This window comes from Magnolia sinica, chromosome 13, assembly GCF_029962835.1.
Source record: "Magnolia sinica isolate HGM2019 chromosome 13, MsV1, whole genome shotgun sequence".
Classification (NCBI taxonomy): Eukaryota; Viridiplantae; Streptophyta; class Magnoliopsida; order Magnoliales; family Magnoliaceae; genus Magnolia; species Magnolia sinica.
This window is the reverse complement of record NC_080585.1, coordinates 72,810,418-72,817,901: the sequence shown is the minus strand read 5'-3', so window position 1 is coordinate 72,817,901 and position 7,484 is coordinate 72,810,418.

Here is a 7,484-nt window from a genome sequence, read left to right as displayed (position 1 = left end):
GGGTTTTTCATATGTGGGGCCTGCATCAGGTGAATCTACCCCGCCCATTACTTCCCATGGCCCGAGACGGACCAAACAAGCCCAATATTGAATGGGTTTTTGGAGTGTAGAAACCTCAAAGTGTACTTTTAACGGTAGGAAATGTTGTTTTCCCTGTTACGGCCCACCAGAAGATCGGATTGGCCTCATTTTTCATCTCAACGCCTAAAATGGTCTGAGGAATGGGATGGGCAGCGTGGATTGGACTTATACATCAAGGTAGGGCCTATACAAGTGGCCCACCCAAATAGCCTTAAACTAAGGCTAATATATATATATATATATATATATATATATATATATATATATATATATATATATATATATATATATATTTGTTTCCTTTTTAAGTCCAGCATCCATGGACGCTGGATGGTTTGGCCCTACACGTTCATTTAAGGTGGGCTCCATCTAGGGACGTGGGCCACCACAAGAAAGGGTTGGATAGTGTGCTAATACATACATCAAAGTGGGGTCCATCCAAGTGGGCCACACAACCATATCATCACACAAAAATAAATGAAAAATAGAGAGGGAGAGAGAGAGAGAGAGAGAGAGAGAGAGAGAGAGAGAGAGAGAGACACGTGATGATGGAGGGACCCCGACACTATGGGCCCTCCCTTGCATGATCTATAACATACATCAAGTGGGTCCCATTTCAAATGGGCCCACCGATCAAAATCAACGGTGGAGATCCTTTCTCCACCGAAATAGAAGGTCTAGATGACCCCTTTTAAAGCTAGAAAATAAACATCATGATGGGTTCCATGGAGAATGGCCCCATCATGGAATGATCATGAAGATTAAGGTGGGCCATCAGCCACATCTTAGGGTCCAAAGTGAGATCCATACCATCAATCGGTAGGCCTCACTTAGCCCATCACAAAAACATGAAAACTAGCCTATAGAAGCACCCACCATTCGATTCTCTTGGTCCGTTGGAAAGCCGATCTTCTTGTGCTTCACTTTGATGGAGGGAGATGAGGTTTGAATGGATAGGATGAAAGATTTTTGGAATAGGGAGTGGGCCACATACATCACACTTTTCTCTCACTTGGGAAAGCCATGGACGTCCACTCTTTTGCTCTCTTTGTTGTTCGGGAATTGTGATGAGAAAGAGAGAGAGGTGTCGTGGTTGTAAGAGAGATGTGAGTGATGGATGTGAGGTGAGTGATGGGTGAGGTGAGTGATGGGTGAGGTGAGAGATTGGTTGACTTTGGGGTTTGCTTGACTTGTGGAGAAAGGAAGCATGAGTTGCTCTTGTACTTGACATGATGTGCTGTGATTGATTGATTGATGGGACATGTTGTAGAGATTCTTTTGGGATCGCAAAAGTGTGGCGTTTCTTCAAAATAAATGCCGACCCACATCTTCCTGTCAGGGTATCGGATCAGTATGCAAGACACGACGTTGGAACCGCGGTAATGTTGCGGTCGTAATGATACAAGTCTCAGATTAAGCTGACTCAAATCTGTAGGATACAACTTAAGGTCAATCGCAAACATTGATTATATGTCGCAGATTGCTGAAATTTACCGGGAATGATCGCGGGAGTCAACGGAACAGTACGGACTAGGATACGGGTCTTACAGTTCTCCTATCTGCAACTCTCTGGTGGGTCTATATAGATCTGGAGTTGTATCATCACGGCTATGGGGATATGGATTAGATGGCATTACACTTCATCATTTTGTAAATTTTAAAATTATATATGTAATTATTTACCCTGGCGACTTTCATACTCCAGGGACTTACAATCACTTATATGCTTTATATATCTATCACAGTTATCTGCTTGCATAATTTAATTGTCTCTGGAGTATGATATGCTAATTTAGTGTAATCCCATTCATGTTTAACATGCTAATACTGACAACATTTAATCATCATTATCTATGTTGCATAAGTGATGCGTTGGAACTCGGGAGCTGGGCTTCTGCTCGGCCCCCAATTTCCAGGGCTTTACAATTTTGAAATCATTTTGCAAAACATTATGTATGTTATGATACTTATTATGAACCAAAAAAGGTTTCTCTACACGCTACAACTTATAATATGTAGATCAACCATCTCCAAAGAATGGTTTTTTTGTTCTAAAGGTATCATCTAAGGATACATAGCCTCATCGTTCTTTTTGAACACTTGTAGATTTTTGTTGGGATGTACAAAATACTAATGTCCTTATACATTTTCATGTACATCGGTTAGAATGATCAGTTCAAGGTGAAATAGGTAAAGTGTATGTCTTAACAGCTTCAATAACATCAAAGGCTATTCAATTATATCGAACATCTTGCAAAAGTGACTAACCTATTTGGACAATTGCTCGATAATATTGAAGACCCATCTTCGATAATTTTGAATATACATCGATAGTATCAAGAAATCGAGGTTATAAAAATTCACGTGGGTGGAATTTTTCTATTTTCACCTCCTTCCAACGACCTTTAACCTCTCGACCTTTTCTTAAAGCCACAGAGTAGTCTCTCCACTCTTTTTCTTCATCTTCTCTGTACTTCTTGTTAGGTAAGATCACTTCTCTTGAATCTTCACCCTCTTTGTATGATATTCGGCGTGCCCTTCATAATAAATTTGGGGTTTTTCCTGTTTTGTTATTTTAGTTCACTTGAAAATCTTATCCAAACTGCTTGTTCTTGATGCTGAAAGAGAAAAGGAAAACCACTGAAGTTGGAGGATCCTCTAAGCGCGTTAGAACTAAACTTTGATCAAGACTGAGATCTGATGAACCAACCTTCCCATCTCAATCACCTGCTAGAAAAACTAGAACTTAACGGAATGCACCCACACAAGCCCCTCCTGCACCTGTTCAACCTGAAATTTTTATCCCTCAGGTCCCTCCTCTACCTGAGAATCTGTATGACAAATTTCGTGTTAATGGAATTGTATATGAGAAAAAGATAGATCGAGAATGCATCAGACTATTTAGGATTCTAGAGATCCTGGATAAAGTTGGTTAGAGCAACATGTTAGATTTTGGAGGAACAGTTCGGAATGAACAGGTGATTCGGTTCTTGTCATATTTTCACTCACCTGTGCTGCATCCTGCTTCATTCATAGTCACCATTAGATAGACTTCCACTACCATTACTCCTGCTGTAGTTGCTTCTCTTATAGGGATTCCAGCCACTTTTCGAGGATTAATAGATTACGACCTTGATTCCATTGATGTTCGGGTACGAATTACACGATATTTCTGTAATGGAGTAAATGTGCCATATCATCAAGGTAATGCACTTAGGGCTTCAAATATGGCAGACAAGTACATGGTACTTCACAATATCTTCTACGTCAACATTTATCCACGAGGGACTAACAAATCAGACTTGACCCCATACATGCTAGATACTCTTTATAGCATCTTCCAAGTATTCCATTGTGTTTGCCCACCATCATCATTCATCTGATTGCCGACTGCATTCAGAACATGAGAGACACATGCATTCCATTTCCATACCTCATTTGTTTGTTCTCTCACCATGTTGGCTTGATGCCCATGACTGATCGTCCTAGATCTGTACTCATATTTTCAAAAACCAATATCAAACGCATGGGTCTAGAAAACAAAGGGGTATCTTCATCAAGAGCGCATATTGAAGGTCTTCAAGGAGAAATAGACGCAGAGGCAGCAGAGACGGAAGTAGCAGACCCTACTGAAGATGAGCATTGTGAGGCACCATGTACCTTGGATAGGCTCACTAGACGCCGTACACCATACCATGACCGACGAGAATCCATTTTAGTATGGATGGATGAACAAGGCTGTCATCTTTCTCGTCTGGAGTAGCTATTAGAGGCTACTCAGAAAAGCCTGAAGTGGGTGGTGCAAAAGATTCAGAACTTAATTACCATGATCACTTGTCAGCGTGATGATATCTCACCACCAGAGGGAGAACCTTCTCTATTGATTTAAATCTTATCATTTAAATAGAGCAGATCAACAACCCTAAACCTCACAACCTCAGATCCTTTGCGAAAGTATCATCAACAGATTGCGGTTCAAGGGAGCTGAAGATTCATTGTCATCATCGAAGATCTTTACATTGCGCGAGAACGGACTCACCAACTTACTTTGTAAGTATTTAGAATCTAATGTGTTTGAAGCCCTTCCTTGTGTAGGATTGAGATTCAAAGTTTGAGTGTCAAACTCACCAAGTCTTAGTTGTAGGCCTTCGACGGGAGAATACATTGTGTCCTTGTATAGGATGAGTAGCCTTATATAGGTTGTGCCTTGTATAGGCTCCCAATGTTGTGTCCTTAGGTAGGATGTGTTGCCTTGTGTAGGTGACTTACTTAACCTTGTGTAGGTTGTTAAGGTTCATGGTTAACCTGTTTTAAAACCATTGGATAGTGAAATTTGATACACGCTAGGAGAGAGTGTGTCTACCGAGAGTGGAGTAGATATGTAGCTAAACCACTATACATGATCATGTTTAGGATTGTTTTGAGTACATTTATCTAATTATGCTTATGTTTGTCATATGTGCACATTGATGCATGATTTAGTTTATGTATAAGTATTGATATCAGTCACATCCCGCACACAATACACACTATCCTTATAGGCTTTGATTTTACATATGAGTCTTGTATAAGCCGATGTGAATTGGACCCTCTATTGGCTTGGAAGATGTAGAGTTACTTGGCCTTACTTCCTTATTTTAAAAGTTAAGGTATAGGTTGTCATTAAAAGATAACAAATTAAAAAAAAGTCCTATTCACCCCCCTCTAGGACACTTAATCATACTTCATGCTTTAGTACTAGCGGTTTTACTGCAATTTCATACTCCACCCCAACACTTCAACTCTCCCTCGAGCTCTACCCGAACATCATTAAGCTCCACACCTCCAACTATTTACATCAACTGTTGCTTTTTGAATTCGAATTGTGAATGGCCAACTCGGTGAGAAATCCCTACAAGATTACATGACAACATGTTAATCAAGTATAGTTTAAGAAAAATAGCATACAAAATAGTCGTAGTTTATAATTCATCTCATTTGAAGGTATGAATGCATGGAATGCATCTCACTATGAAAGCACATCCAGCCAAACCAATGCAAGAGACTGGATTATTCAAAACAGTTGACCCTCACCATAAACAAAAGGGTCATTCGAATATTGGACTAGGAGCTAACAAAAGCACAATGTACCGCATCAACAACATCTAGCCACCCAATAACGCCCGTGTGCCATGAATGCATGATTAATCTAACCTTTATTAGTCATATTCACAAACAATTTATTCAAACAAAACCTCTATAACTAGTGTCCAAACTTGATCCAACCTTGATATCACAAGTGAGTTCCAGTTGCCAGAATTCGTAATTCCAAATATTTTAACATGCCAACACTCAAAACTTACTCTAAAGCGTATTACAATGCATGTTCATATGAAATTTATAAGGTAAGTATTACACTTAGGTATGTTACGAGGTGCGTGTATGTGCAACAACCTATATAAAGAGCTAACATGATGGGTGTTATATACAGATTACTAGAGTTAGTGATTCTACCAAATAATTCTAAAATTGATACATGTGGCATAGGTTACAAGAGTTATCACAAGATTCATAACCAAATAATTTTAAGGTTAACACATAAAGCATAGATTATAAGGTTTATCACATGATTTATAGGTTAATTAGCATAATTATTCAAGTATTAAGACTATCCCAAGACCAAAAATTTTGTAGGAAAGCTTGAAAGTCAGATTCTTATCTTAGAGTCAGAATTCATCGGCTCAAATACGACTTAAATATAGGAAATTTAGGAAAAAGCTCTAAACCCTAAGTTAATCACAATTCTATTGTTAGTAACTTGGATTTGATTCTAATTAAACATTGAACAAGAGTTTAGGGAATTACCTACATCGGTTAGAATGATCCTAACTTGATTCAGTGAAAGGGGACCCGAGCTTAGAACGAAACTAAAGTCATACGAAGCCACGCTCTAACACAGCTCCCACAAGTGAAAAGATCACCACAAAGTGGTTATCGAGACCCCAAAACCTAGCAAGCGCAAAACCTAATGTTAGAAATCCTGAGATTTAGAGGAATACAGAAGATTTCTAACCTAGTAGCTTCAAATGGCTAGAAAATTGGGAAAAAAATACATAGACAAGGTTAGGAAACCTCTTACCTAGAAAAAGAAGATGATTTTAGCCTTAGATCGAAGATTCTTGGGTGGGGAAAGACTTCGGATTTAGGCCTGAACAAGCCGAATCAGCGTATTTGAAAAGGGCAAGCTCTCAGTCCTTGGGGTGAATAGGACTATGCCAAATAAAAATTAAACGCGGAAAATAAGTGCAAATGCAATAGTATTGGGAGGTTGATACAAATGTTATTCAAAGGACATCCTTACACCAAAAACCAAGGTTTATGATAGGACAACCTGATTTCTTGAACATAGTAAGGATAAAAAACTCAAACCAGTGCAAGGAGCAATAGAAACAAATCTAACTATTACAACATTCACCACAAATACATGAAATAAATATATGCATTCACCACATACAAACCATATACATCATCACCATCCAAATTTCAAGAATTATAGTGGTTTGGTGTGTACACCAAGTACTCTAAAATAGCCACACCTACTCCACTCCGAATAATCACAACCCATGTGATATTGGCTTTCACTATGAAAGAAGGCTTTCTAAGGTTCACATCAAAACCTTTACAATTGCATTTTCAATGGGCTACTACAATTAAAAACCCCACGCTGAGATTTTCTAGCTATCTCAGTTAAAACCACAATAGAGATTTTCTAGCAATCTCAAAAACCAAAAGTTGTAGTTGAAAATACTTATATGTAGATTCTCTTTGAATGTAGCCTAGAAGAACCGCTTCTTGATGATGAAGGTGTCCAATGTTCAATCACTCAGACGAAAGGGTTCTAGGTCTAAATAATTTTTAAATTAAATCAACCTTGGGCTACTTTGATTCAATTTCTTGGATCTCAAAAAGGGTAAAATAGAATTCTCTTTTATCAAATCAGAATGAAGTAGCTAGAGATCAAGAACTTAGAAATAAAAAAAGCTATAAAAAGAATCTTAAATTACCTTATAATAGCTTAATAATCATGGGGACTTATCTCTTAGAGTGGTGGCTTGAATTGGCTTGGAATGAATGAAAAAAGCTGAGAAAAGTCCTTTTATTTATAGGCTAAAAAATGGTTCCCTCAACTGGTCTAAGGTCAGCCTCGACTAGTCCGGGGAGCAACCAAATTTCAAAAATTCTAGCGTAATCGTATAAAACTGACCCTCGACTGGTCAAGTGGGGCTCAAAATAGTTGTTGGAGTTTGAGTCGAGCCCTGCTTGAGCCAGTCTCCATAACCGATCGAGCAAAGTGCTTGACTGGTCAAGCCCCTACCAGAAAATTCTGAAATTTTGAATATAAACCTAGACTGGTTAAGAAAAAC